This window comes from Amia ocellicauda, chromosome 21 (genome assembly GCF_036373705.1).
Source record: "Amia ocellicauda isolate fAmiCal2 chromosome 21, fAmiCal2.hap1, whole genome shotgun sequence".
Taxonomy (NCBI): domain Eukaryota; kingdom Metazoa; phylum Chordata; class Actinopteri; order Amiiformes; family Amiidae; genus Amia; species Amia ocellicauda.
Window position 1 is genome coordinate 6,180,621 of NC_089870.1, and position 12,837 is coordinate 6,193,457.

A 12,837-nucleotide genomic window follows, 5' to 3' on the forward strand; every position below is an offset into this window, starting at 1 on the left:
TGGAAATGTTATATCTGTACCTTACTCCAGTTAGTTAGTTGATGCTTGTATTATACTTCTTTGGGTCTGCTTACCATGTCTATTACAACATTCCTTTCATTTTTATTTTATTTTCTTGCATACTTTTAAGCACTTATCTGTGGATCTACATGCATACATCTACATTTATATACACATGCACATACAGTACACAATCTATAGTTAAAGGCTAAAGCCATCTCAAGTACAACCACACCTTTGTAGAATTTGGAACATGCTTAATGTTTCAAGGATGGACATTATCAGATTGCTGGAAAGTGTCCTACTGTTATTCATTAAGCAGCCACACTCAGTGTTATGACAAGCTGTGATGCAAAACACATGATCTGTCTCCCCCAATTGATTGAATGTGGTAGTGCACAAAGTTGTATTTTAAATTGCAATGCAAATTATTGGTGGAAAGCTCTTTCAGGCTCATTTCCCCCCCCCCCCCCCCCCCCTTGCATTATATGCGACAACCAATAGCCTCCCGTTTTTGGTCAGAAGTGTGTAGTGTGAGTGAGTCACAAAGTACCTGACAGTAACAGCAGCTCAACAGTCAACACTCAGGAATCCACTACACACTTCCATACAACACAGGAGTGCATGACACGTGCAATAAACCACAGACCCAACTGTGGGTCAACAGATTAAGCCAAAATGCTAATTCAACTCTCTTTTTAGTGAGTATGACATAAGATGCTCACATATCTTATGCAATGCAAACTTGGACAAAACAACTGCCTTAGACAAACATGTTTTGACATTAAGGCAGCATATGACCTGTAATGTTTAAGAGATTTTACTAGTTTAACATTTAAGCTGTTTTCAAATGTACAGTGAAAACATTCAGGGAAGACCAATGCAAGAAACCAATATCAAGGTTAAATTGTGGAGATAACAGTCATACCATAGCTGCTGTAATGTCAGTATTGAAATTATTATCTTGAAGCAAGATAATTTGTGTAGAATTATTAAGCCTAATTTCTGTGAAGCCTATTTGAATCTGTCAAGCAAGAAACTTGATATTTGTGATAATGAAATATTGTAGAAATGTTTGCATTTTGTGCCAAGTATAAATTCTTTATATAATTAACCTGGTTTCTATTTTACTTCCCTATTTAATATATTTAATTGTAATGTCAATCAAGTCTTTGTATTAGCCTTGCTGTAATACTCTGTAATATATCACATTTATCCTGAACTGTCTTGTTTCCAGTTGCTTTTACAGGAGGTCCATTTCAATCAATGTTCTATTACAGTCTCTCTGGAAGTACAAAGCAACATATTAATGAGAATACCTCAGAAATAGTTAAATCAGGAGCTTCCAGCATTTTGTCACATGTGCATGCAAGTTTGAAAGTTAAGTGGCTTCTGTAAAACCTCAACTTACCTCAGAAGAAAACAGCTGCCAGACAAAATGTGTAGCGTATTTCAACCCCCCCCCCCCCGCCCCATTTAACTGTATTAAATTAGTTTGACACACACTATTAGCTCTTAGAAGAACGCACAAATGAAAGCAATGCTATTTAGAATGACCTCCAGCTGATAATTGATTCTCTGTAGTTAAGCAGTACATTCCCTTTGACAGAAGAGGCCCTAAAGCTATGACTGATTTAAAGAACAAAAGCCAAAAAAAAAAAACAGAATTCCAGTTCATTAAAACAAATATTTATCTCAAAATATACATTGCCATTCTTCATGGATAATAAAGAGATGAAAAAGGAAGATCATTCCAGTGAAGACCTTTTATCATTTGAAAATCTTTAAACACATGTCCGTTGACATTAACCACTATTGTTATATTTATATAGTTATATTTTGAAACTGCATTATTGAAACTAAGGTCAATATAGTTTTCTGACAGACCAAAACATATACAGTAGAGAAATTTAGGTCAGATTCAAGGATACTTTAAGCATTCTAAAATATATTTGCACTTCATTTATAGTATCCATATTCAGCTGGCTAACCTAAATATTCTGGCACAGCTGCAACCACAATACAGTGTTATGTATTTCTTTGCAGTAATGCTGGGACACAATACACACTGTCACCTGCCTATATACAGTGCCTGGCAACACAGCACATTTGTTGCCTAGCATTGCTAAGGTTACAAGATAGAGCTGACTTTGTTACAAACACATGTTTGACTGTATGGCAGACATATTCAGGATTTTTTCCTCAAGTGAGGACTTGTTATTTTGTAGAACTATTCAAAAGTGAAGTATATTGAGAAGCAACTGATCTCTTTCAAACTAAAGACAGAAGGGATGGTCTGGCACGAAACAAAGGAAAGATATTCATTAAAATGATCAGAACCCACGATAAAGATATGTTACATGCTCATATGGAAAAGGAAGAAAAATCAGTTATTGCCAGTGGCAATCCCATAGCAAGTTAAGCCAATGTTTCGCAACAATGAAGCGTGTGTTGTCTGGATACTTTTGTCAGTGTGGCTTGTACTTCATTGAAGCAAATATTCAAGACTGGGATGTGCCTGGTATCCTAAATAAGGGAATTATGTGCTTTGTTGATGTTGTGCTTAGTTGAGTGTTTGTGGGAGAAGTATGTTTTGTATTTAAAAGGCACTTAAATTACCTTAAGAAATAAGGATTTGTTTTGTTTTAATTTCAATATGTTTATGCTTTATGCTTTAAGGAATGCTAAATTCTTAACTACATACTAAAGTCAAGACTAATCTAAACTACACTGTATTTTTGAAGTCAGCTCATCTATTATAATATAATTCCCATACAAATTAAAAACATGCAGTGTGGATGGGAAGGGATGCAATGCGGCCCGCTAGGAACTAGGGGGCGCCAGCAACCAAAGTGCTGAGCCAGAGCGAGCTGGGCGACTCATTTTTCTCCACTCTGTGGCATCAACCAAAGAGCCTCGAACGAGCCAGCAAGCGACGTCCGGATTGGTCGCCTCGGTCCTCCAATAAGGCTCCGCGCAGAGCTATGGGTTGCAGAAAAATAAAGCCGAGGAGAAGACCCCCCGTCTTGAGTTTCTCTTGTCAGGAAAAAAGGTCCTAAATTGCGTGGAAAAGTCGAGGCAAAGTGGAATTAAAAGCGAGGGCCCAGTTGCTGGATGCCCCGGGTGGAGATGGCCGAGACGTGCGCGGGGGTTTGAAGGGTGTTCCGGATGGTTTGTGCGGTTTTTGCGAGGGGATAAAAACTTGTCTGGCAGCGGAGAGCCACCAGTGAGGAAGGCAGCTTCTCCTGTAAGACCAGACAGGGAGTCTTCAGAGGAGGCAAGGGAACAACACCGTGGAGGCTGCTAACTTCACACCAGGTAGGGTCCCCGAGGGTCGGGCTGGCTCTAGTCCCAGCAAGCCCGATGTCCCCCTTTCCTCTACGGCAAAAACCAACTCAAACTTACGGTCGCGGTTAAGTCTTGTTACGCGAAGAATTGGGCAACGCGGGCGTAGTGACCGAAACGCGTAATTATTTGCAAGCTACAGCACTAGTACAGCAGACGGAACAAGCCCTTTTTTATTTGGTCTATAAGCACTTATTTTGCGGTTTGGGACTTTTTAAAATATACACTTCCAACGGAAAAAAGCTCGATAGTCATTAAGTGAAGCCACTGTTATGTACTGTATGCAGCTACACGTCTTGCAGTTTGTCATTATTCAACGGTGGTGCCAAAAAACAATTGTATTGTGCTATAATAATCATATGACTGTCATTGTGTTAACTATATATATATATATATAAATAAAAAAGGTATCGCATGTTTGCATGTGATGATTTGGCCGGAGATAAATTGACGTAATACCTGATTTTTGTTTTATTGTTGATATTTGCATTAATCCTAGATCACACCTACAGTAAAAAAAAATCCTTTTCTTTTTCTTTTTAATCGTTATCTTACATCTACTAATATAATGCCACTGCTTATTTATGCCTATTTATAGATGATCCCAATCTGTGTCAATAGACGTTTTTCTGTATAAATCCGATATAGCAAATGCGATTGACCATTAAAGTGACACTGAAGTAACACTACTGTTATAAAGGATTAGAGGTGCAATGCTCTGGCAGGTACGTGTCTCCTCTGGAGCGGCAGCCTGTTGTTTCCCTTGTCTGGCTGTAGCAGATGTTAGGATGGGGATTTTCATGCATGTTAGAGTAACTTGTTCGGCCAGGTGTGGTGCCTTTTCCGCCTAAAACTACTTCTATTTCAGCAAAACTTAATCAGTTCTGTTTGTATGTGTTGGTGCCCCAGCATATTTGTGTATTGGAATATGTGCTTTATCTGTGTGTGATCGCCACGGCGGGCATTGGTTTATTTATTGGTATGTGTTAGTGTGTGTGTGTGTGGGGGGGGGTATATGTGTATTTGTAAGCGCAGAAAACATTCATCATTTTGCAAGTGGACTTCTTTAAGTCTAATGCCGTTTCCTCCAGATGAAATTAGCATACTGCTTTGATGGATAGATGACAGTAATTATTTTGATTGGTATGTTTCTGTGGTTACTTTGTGACTAAGTAGCCAGGTTTCCCCCTCTTGGAATGAAACCTCCTTTGATCAGAACCAGATGTAAATCTTCTTTCCTGGTCATGTAAATAAGTCAGGCAGCCACATGCATTTGCTTACAGGAATGGATTACTGTATTTGAGCTGCCTCAAGGCACCGAGTTTGTACCTTTCATGTGGAGTTGCACATGTATTGTTAGTATGTTTTTTTTTTAATATTTATATAAGGTGAGAAAACGGTCTCTCAGAGTAGTTTACTACTTGATCTTCTCCACTTCTGTGCAGATTATTTGAAGTAAGCAGTACCTTAATCATGTAAACAAATGTATTATCAATCAGCTATTCAAATGGGTAGTGTCTGATTCTTGCAGTGGAAATTATTTTAATAACCCTGCCTACAGGCTGTTATGCTGTGGTCTTAACAGAAAAGGTTTGCTTACATTGTCTGTCTTGCTAATTTAATCTTGCCAGCAACCTCAATCAGAATGTGATTGGTGATCTCATCTTTACCAGTGTCGAGCTGCTCGAAAATGGATGTTTATGTAGCAGCTTATTAACACATTCTTTCCAAGCTGTTAAATAAACAGATAAATACCACGGATTCACCACGGAGATTGGTGAATTTAGCAGAAATAAACTAAGCTTCTGTGCATCACCTGCAATACAGCTTTAAACCTGTTCCCAGGTTACGGTATGGATCAGTTAGCTATTGTTCACTCTAATCCCGAAAGGTAAACATTGTTGGAAATCTTTGCTTGTGAATTGTACACTGTAAAAAAAAAAAAAAAAAAAAAAGTGCACTGTGCTACTTTTGTTTGAATGTCAACCGTGTTTAAAAGTTTGGAAGATATCTGTAGTAAATTGTGCCGGCTTGTTGTATTCAGTTTAATACTGCTTTTGCTTTTTGTAATTGCCAGGCAGTGATTATTTTACAGATTTTTCTTTTCATTTTTCAGTCCGTTTGTTTATAATTGACAATGGTGGGATCCACCTACATAAAACTAACTAGAAGTCACCATCTGCCTGGAATTACATGGATGCTAATGAAGTATATTCCCAGCTTGTGTTTGTGTTTATTTATTTATTTACACCTCAACATTTTACAAACATAAAATCGCTTATTTAAATAACAGATGCTAAATTTTAGGGAATGATACCTCGTCAAAACATGGATTAGCATTACTGGTAAACTTCCTAATTTGCATGTCATTTATTTTGAATCCACTACTTGTACTTGAGCGTAATCATTATGTGCAGTAATTAATGGGGCTCCAACAGAGTTTAAATTCGCTGAGATTGGAAATACTGTGCTGCACTTCATTAGCTTCTATATCGTTTAAGAAAGTATGACCTGTTGGATATTAATTTCTCGTTGTTTTTATGATGTCTTTGTCATTGTATAGAAGGAAAATTAATTCAAGGCTACATTTTTGTTGAAATAAGTGTTGTATTTCAACCTCCTGAAAAATAAAGGCTTTAAGACTGTAAGAAAGGAACCTGCTGTAAAAGTGAATGGAACTAAGACAATTCAGGTTAAGAATATGGAGCACAGTATGCAAATAACCTGGGTATGCTAAGGAAACGCTAGTACCAAGACTACAGTGTAAATGGGCATGGTCGGGACAGCTGAGTTTCTGCTATTTCCTGTCTATATTTAAACATGGAAGAAGGGATGAGACAGGAAGCAGGCAGGAATCAACTAGGCAGAGCAGGTTAAATAAAGGAATTCATCTGCTAATAGTTGATAATGTGCTGTTAGATCAAGTTAGATTTCCCGACAAGATTTTATTCATAACAAACTTTATTTAATAATTTAAAAGCAGGTAACTAAAATATATATTCCTTTTTATGATGTTATTTTATGTATGTTTGGAGTCAGATGTGTTTTGTAGCATGTTGGACATATTGCTATGTTTTATGTAAATTAAATTTGTAATGATTGATGCCTTTTACTTAACTGTATTTTTGCAATTTGTTTTGGACTTATGTTGTAAGTTGCCCTGGATAAGGGTGTCTGCCAAGAAATAAAAAAATAATAATAATAATAATAACATACACTACTGAAAGTCTATACCAGTTACATTTGATCTCTGTTTGAATATGCCCAACCAGCCTGGATCCCAGCCCCACCATGCAAGATGACCCGATTACAGCAAATCTAAAACAATGCAATAAAAATGGCCTACAGAGTACCAAAATCCTTCAGTACCAATAATTGACAAGTCAGCCTTTTATGATCTGAACCCCTGTGCAACTCCACCTTTCAGAGGGACCACCCCACCCACCAGAGTAGCCAATGGTAATGGACCCCCACCCCCCCCTTCCCACATTCCAGGGTAACGACTCTGGTTCCCACACCCATACCTTTCTCAGGTGATTAAATCACCCCTCCCAAAAGCATGTTAAATGTACGATTCCCTTCAACTATCTTTATCATTGGCTATTGTTATGTTATTTACCCAAGACATTCAGAAACCGCCCTCAGCCAACTGTGTCCACTTTCTTTGAATCGGCACACCACCCAAGAACATTTAAGCAGACTGGACTTTGGACTGTACAATTTTACCAGAGTGGAGTTTTCCCACCTTCACAGTTTCATTCCTTAAAATACACTGTGTTTGACTGGTAAGGCCACATTTGAAAGTGGGAAGACCTTTTCCAGTGCCGTATGTGCTGTATCTATCCCATGCAGGTTTTGAATTACATGCTGACACCAGTTTTAAATATCAGTAGCAGCTTGAGGCAAACAAATGCAAGTTACAGCAAAGTCCTATTACAGCAAAGACTATTATACAAGAGGAATTTTTCTAAAACATCCTGTATGCATTTAAATGCTATATCTTATTCTACTGTGAATTTAGGCAATACCCTCACCTTACTGATACCCTTAAAAGGCCTTTGACTTTGCAAGAAGAGAGCACATATTGCAATGCCTTTGCGTCATTACCTTAAATCTGCATGCTGCTCTTTTTTTGGGGGGTGAAAGGTGTGTATTATTGCCCGTATTGCTATGTCTCCCTTTCCTTTCTCCTCCTGCTCTGATCCATATCTAGGTTGAACTAGAAAGGTGAAAGGAGACCAGTACATTAATTTTTTTGGCAGCGATTCTGTGATGGTCTCTCTTTTCCCATCTTGCTTTAAGGTCAGATGTGTCTCAGAGCTGTCCAGGAGCAGTTTGTGAGCTGGGAGCAGGCCGCAGATGTATACCTGATATCAAGTAAAGTGCCTTAGGCAGCAGGATGTCCACAAATACTCAGATCAGACTTCTGGCGAAAAGACCAAGATCAGCCCACCTCAGTCAGTTTATGCCATGTGATCTTGCTTTACCATTTATGAGAAGAGCAACACCCCAAATAAAAGGACAAGTGCAATGTTTCGGATGTTAAATCTTTAACATATTAACATCAAATACATAATTAGATTTTATTATATTTCTTTACTTCTCTTCATTAGTCAATGCCTAAGCACTCCAGCACATAACCAAATTACTTTGTCCTACTTTATGTGTTTGTTCATTTATTAGAAAAAGTGAAAACGCAACATAATAGAAAATGATATATTTTCTGATTGGAACATATAAAAAATGTTGGTATTCGACTTCAAAGTACTGTATTCATTTTAAGTGCTTTAAAATTCACATGCACTTTGGGAGACGTAAAATCCATTTAAATTATTGTATCCACTATATTATTCAACAAAGTTGCCGGGCTGGTTGCAAATTAATTATTTTTATTTCTGCCATTCCTTGGAGGTTATGAATCGGCCTGTAAGTATTGGAGATGATTTCAGAGGAGAGCCAAGTTTGAGACTTTCATATGACTAAGGTACATTTGTGTCTCACTGAGTGCTCTGTGTCTGGTGTTTCAGATTGACACAGGGCTCAGGACAATTTCAGTTTGGGTTTGGATAATGATGTAGAAATCTGGTGATCAGATCATATTTACACTGGCTTAAGAAAAGTGGTGATTTTCCTTCTGTGGCTTTTGATCATTTGCTTAAAGCTCAAACAGAACGGTGTGTTTATTAATACAGTAACTAGTGATGCAAACTCTTAAAAGATAAATAATTGCAAGTGGAGCCAACACCTCCTTTCTGTACCAGATCATGTTTGTCAAAAGAAAACCGTATTTAGGAGAGTATTGTGTGTAATTGAAATGTTTGTAATGAAATCCTGTTGTTGCTGATGAAGTCTCCCCTTTAGGCCTGTGGTCCACCCCTACCTCATCTGCTCTTGCTTCAAGTAGGCAGGTTCCTTAACTATTCCTGACAGATTAATTTGTTTTGCTTTCACCCTCCTTTATGTTGCTTGACTGCTGATTGTAAATCAGTCTGTTAATGTCAGTGTTGTGGGTCATCACGTGCCTGTGTTCAAGCTGCCTAAGTGAAGGACCTGTAATGTACTGGAAGTGTGTAGGACCTAAGAGGTTTACCAGGGATTCCCAGGGGAATTTGTGGGGGGTATTCATATTTCAAAGCTTGCATCAAACATTCCAGCAGATAGGTATGTTGAAGCCTGTAATTTAATAATGTCAGAACATCATAATCAAACTGTAAATAGCTGGCTGCTGTTTTTTTATATATATATATATATATATATATATATATAAGCCTGCACTGTTATATACATTACTTTCAGGATACGACTCTGCTGGTTTTAAACCACAAAGACTGTGCCATAATGGAATACTGAGGGTAAAATGTGTACACACTGCCAAGCTGCTTACTGTCTATTTAAGACCCAACAGGAAGTAAATAATTAAATAACCCCGTTCATAGATGTGGACCCACACTGTAATTAGACTAGTTGCTCACATCAGGGGTTGAGATGCCTCAGTATGTCAACAGAACCTTACTTCATTAGTTCATAACATTTGCCACCCAGTTTGCCTTGCCAAAACTGAATGGAGAATTATTTATGTTTTGTTTTTTGTATTTGTTTTTCCCTTCAGTCATATGTTATCTGTGCAGTTTCTACAGATCACATGAGTTTAGCCAGTTTTCTGGGTCATTCAGTTGCTTATCAAGGTGGAATCTATACCTGGTATATGTGAGTACACGGAAAACAGAGGAAGTGCTGAGCCAGAACAGTAAAGGAAGCTAAATAAAAGCAATTTGGTGCCACAGATGATTCACTCGTGTGTGTGTGTGGATGCAGCTTTGTTTTCTATACTTTTATTTTTTGGAAATAGGTGGTATTGTTGCTAATTACCTTTGAAAGTATTTAATTATATAGGCCTATAGCGTAGTTTTTAGCAGTTGATGAGACCTTTTGGCTTGCTTATGGTAGCCCAGTGGAACCCAGGAGAGATGTGTTAGAAGTGGACGACTTTTGAGTAGGTTATAAGTGGTATTTACACTTGTTAAATGATTTAGTTGGATAGATGTTTCAGCTCCCTGGTGTTGCATGGTATTCACGTGTGGTCTCAGCATTATGAAGTACTGTACCAGGGGGGAGTGGAGCCTACAGTAAGCCTGCTGTATGCCAAATTATGATTCATTGTTTCATGATCGGAGTACTGTGCAGGCTGTGAATACATAAGTCGCATTCCAACCCCCAACTCTGAATGGCGTTCTATGCATTTTGCTGAAAACTGTCTGTATGTCTTTATCAGGTTAACGCTTATTGGATTCCTAATGTAAATGGTAGAAAAATGCTGAAGCAGCTACCCTTTGTGGGAGGAAATGGATGACATCATTTTTGTGTCCACTGTCATTGTCCTCTTCTGGCATCATACCAGCTGCTCAGGATCAAGGTCATTAACTAGGAACGTTCTGACTAAGCAACACATGTACCACTCCTCACAGTAGAAACTGGTACTTTTTAGTTTCCTTTCAAAGCTATTTGGAGGGGAGCAGAGTTCCACACCATGCCATCTTTGTCAGTGGAAGGGTAGATGTTATGGATCCTTTCAGTAGAGAACCCTAATTTCAACTTCATACCATTACAACTGAGGAGATTTTAACTTTTTTACCAGGGAACTAGAGGGTTCTTTTGTTTCAGTCTGCCGAAGATCCCTTAGACTGCTGTATTGTTATTGAGCTAGTGGAAAGAAAACAAACTCACCAGTGCTGCAATGATAAACTGGTGTCAGGCCAGCTGTTTGTGTGCATGCACCATTGGTTACATGTTCAGTTCAGGGATTCCACAGGCTGTCTGGCCTTCCAGCTGGGTCTCCACTGAGCCGCGCGTTGATTGCCTGTCATCTGAGGTCAAGCTCCCGGTGCATTTCCCAACATATCACTGGAAACTCCAAATAATTAAATTAAAACCTGACACTGTACAAAGCAAAAGCATGACCTGGTTTAATAGGAGTGCTCACCAGCGCGCTGCTGAACGCAAGGTTAAAAGCAGCACGGAAGAAAAGTTCAAGCTGCACCAACCAGTAACTTTCTTGTGTGTACTTCGCCACTTGATATCCCAGCGTTTTAGAAAACATGGCCGTTTGTCATTCACTAAGCTATCATCTCCTGGCAGGCTTTATTTACCCGGCCTTTATTTCAAATTGCAAGTGTTTCAGCAACACACACTGTTCTTCTGTACTAGAAGCGTAGATAATGTGTGGCTTGGAAGGTAACAAGCTACTGCTGAAAGTGACTCATTAATCAGTGTGTGTGCTTGCACAGTTCCAGTTCATTTGCATATGCACTTCTGTTCCTAGACTGATCTCTTCTCAGAAGGACTGGTGAGCACACTCCTACCTTTCCCAGAAAGCATATTGTAGAAGCAAACTTTTGTCATGCTCTGAGGGGGTTAACCATGATTCACTCTGCTCAGCGTATCACTAATGCACAATGATAAAATCATGAACATCTAATAGCTGTGCATAACTAAAAGAAAACTGCAGTAGCTAAACAGTACAGAGACATGATGGTAAACCTAAAGCATTTAGAGGCATTCTGGTATTTGGAGTATAAATCTGAGCCCACAATTATTCATATGGATTCATGAAATCAATAATTCATCAAATAATCATTGAAGCCCTAGCTGAAGGGGAACCTCACTCTCAAATACATCGGATAGGAATCTGTGGATATTGACTTAAAGACCAAATAAGTGAAGTCACCTGCTTTTGGCAATGGCAAGTGTGTGCCCTTCAATCCCTTTTGTACAATTGTTACCATTAACAAGTAACTAACTGTTCCCAAGGAACTTGTTTAAGTTCACATTATCAGACAGAATTAGCCAAATTATGGCTACTTAGATTGTGACACATGTTGCAATAACAATGCAACATCAAGAATCGCAGTGCATATGAAATGCACCACGTTATGGCTATTTTTGTGGATGCGCAATAAAATTCTCCTTCATATAGTAAATATCATGCCATCAGCTGTTTCATTACAATGATTTAATATATAATGAGTACCTAACTAAAGATTAAGTTCTCATTTCTCAGCTGCTTGAAATCCTCAGCAGTTAAATTGGACTTAATCCAGTCTTCATTTTTCTATTGCTGTATGTCAGTCTGCGTATCCACCATCTATGATGAAGACATCATAAATTGCAGCAGTGCGATTTCCTTCTTTCATCCACACAAGAAATGCACCAGGCAATCCTTTGGTCTTACGATGAAAATGAAAAATAAAACCATCTATTTGTCAAAGTGGGCACTCTGTTTGCAAGGGCAAAAAACTAAGCAAAAAAGTGGTTCATGCCTAAACCATAAGCTAGCCCAAGAAGTGTAAACGATCCACTTGAGTCAGCCGATTTGTATCTTGACAAGTTATCATGGTTTTGTGAAGGTACGGGGGGCATTTGCAGAAATGTGAGGTTGAAAGAGACTGCATGGGGAGAGAAACGTATGCCCTTCAAGATCAAGTGCAAAACAAATTTCATATGCACAGTAAAACTCAGGGGGGCGGTCAGGGCTTAGAAGGGTTGCCACAAGTTTTGATGTCAGGAGTAGAGTTTAATAGACAGCTTGATATATATATATATATATATATATATATATATATATATATATATATATATATATATATATATATATATATATATATATATATATATATATATAATATTTTTTTCTGACCTTGAGATACATTATAACAGCACTCAACAGAGCACATCAAACCTCTGAGCAGAATACAGTACAAGGATTTGGACTGGAAGATCATATTGTGATGATATCAGTGGTGTACAGTATGTTTAATGTCTGATATTCAACTATTGGCAATACATCTATCCCCCCTCAATTGTTTACAAGGTAGACAAACTATTCAGGCATTCTTAAATGTTGTTTTTATAGGCTAAATGCATGCAAAATAACATCTTCTCTCATCTCACAAACTCGGCAAGTTCATCAACTGAAGAAAAGTGAAATCATAGTGT

General features: G+C 38.2%; 1 protein-coding gene across 1 annotated transcript in view; it reads left to right on the plus strand.

Annotated features, from left to right (window-relative positions):
* The first annotated feature begins 3,002 nt into the window (after nucleotides 1-3,002).
* Nucleotides 3,003-12,837, plus strand: part of btbd7 (BTB (POZ) domain containing 7) — a 71,225-nt gene continuing 61,390 nt past the window's right edge. The window contains exon 1 of the mRNA XM_066694491.1: nucleotides 3,003-3,318. The gene's annotated coding sequence lies outside the window, so the exon portion shown is untranslated. The remainder of the gene's footprint in view (nucleotides 3,319-12,837) is intronic.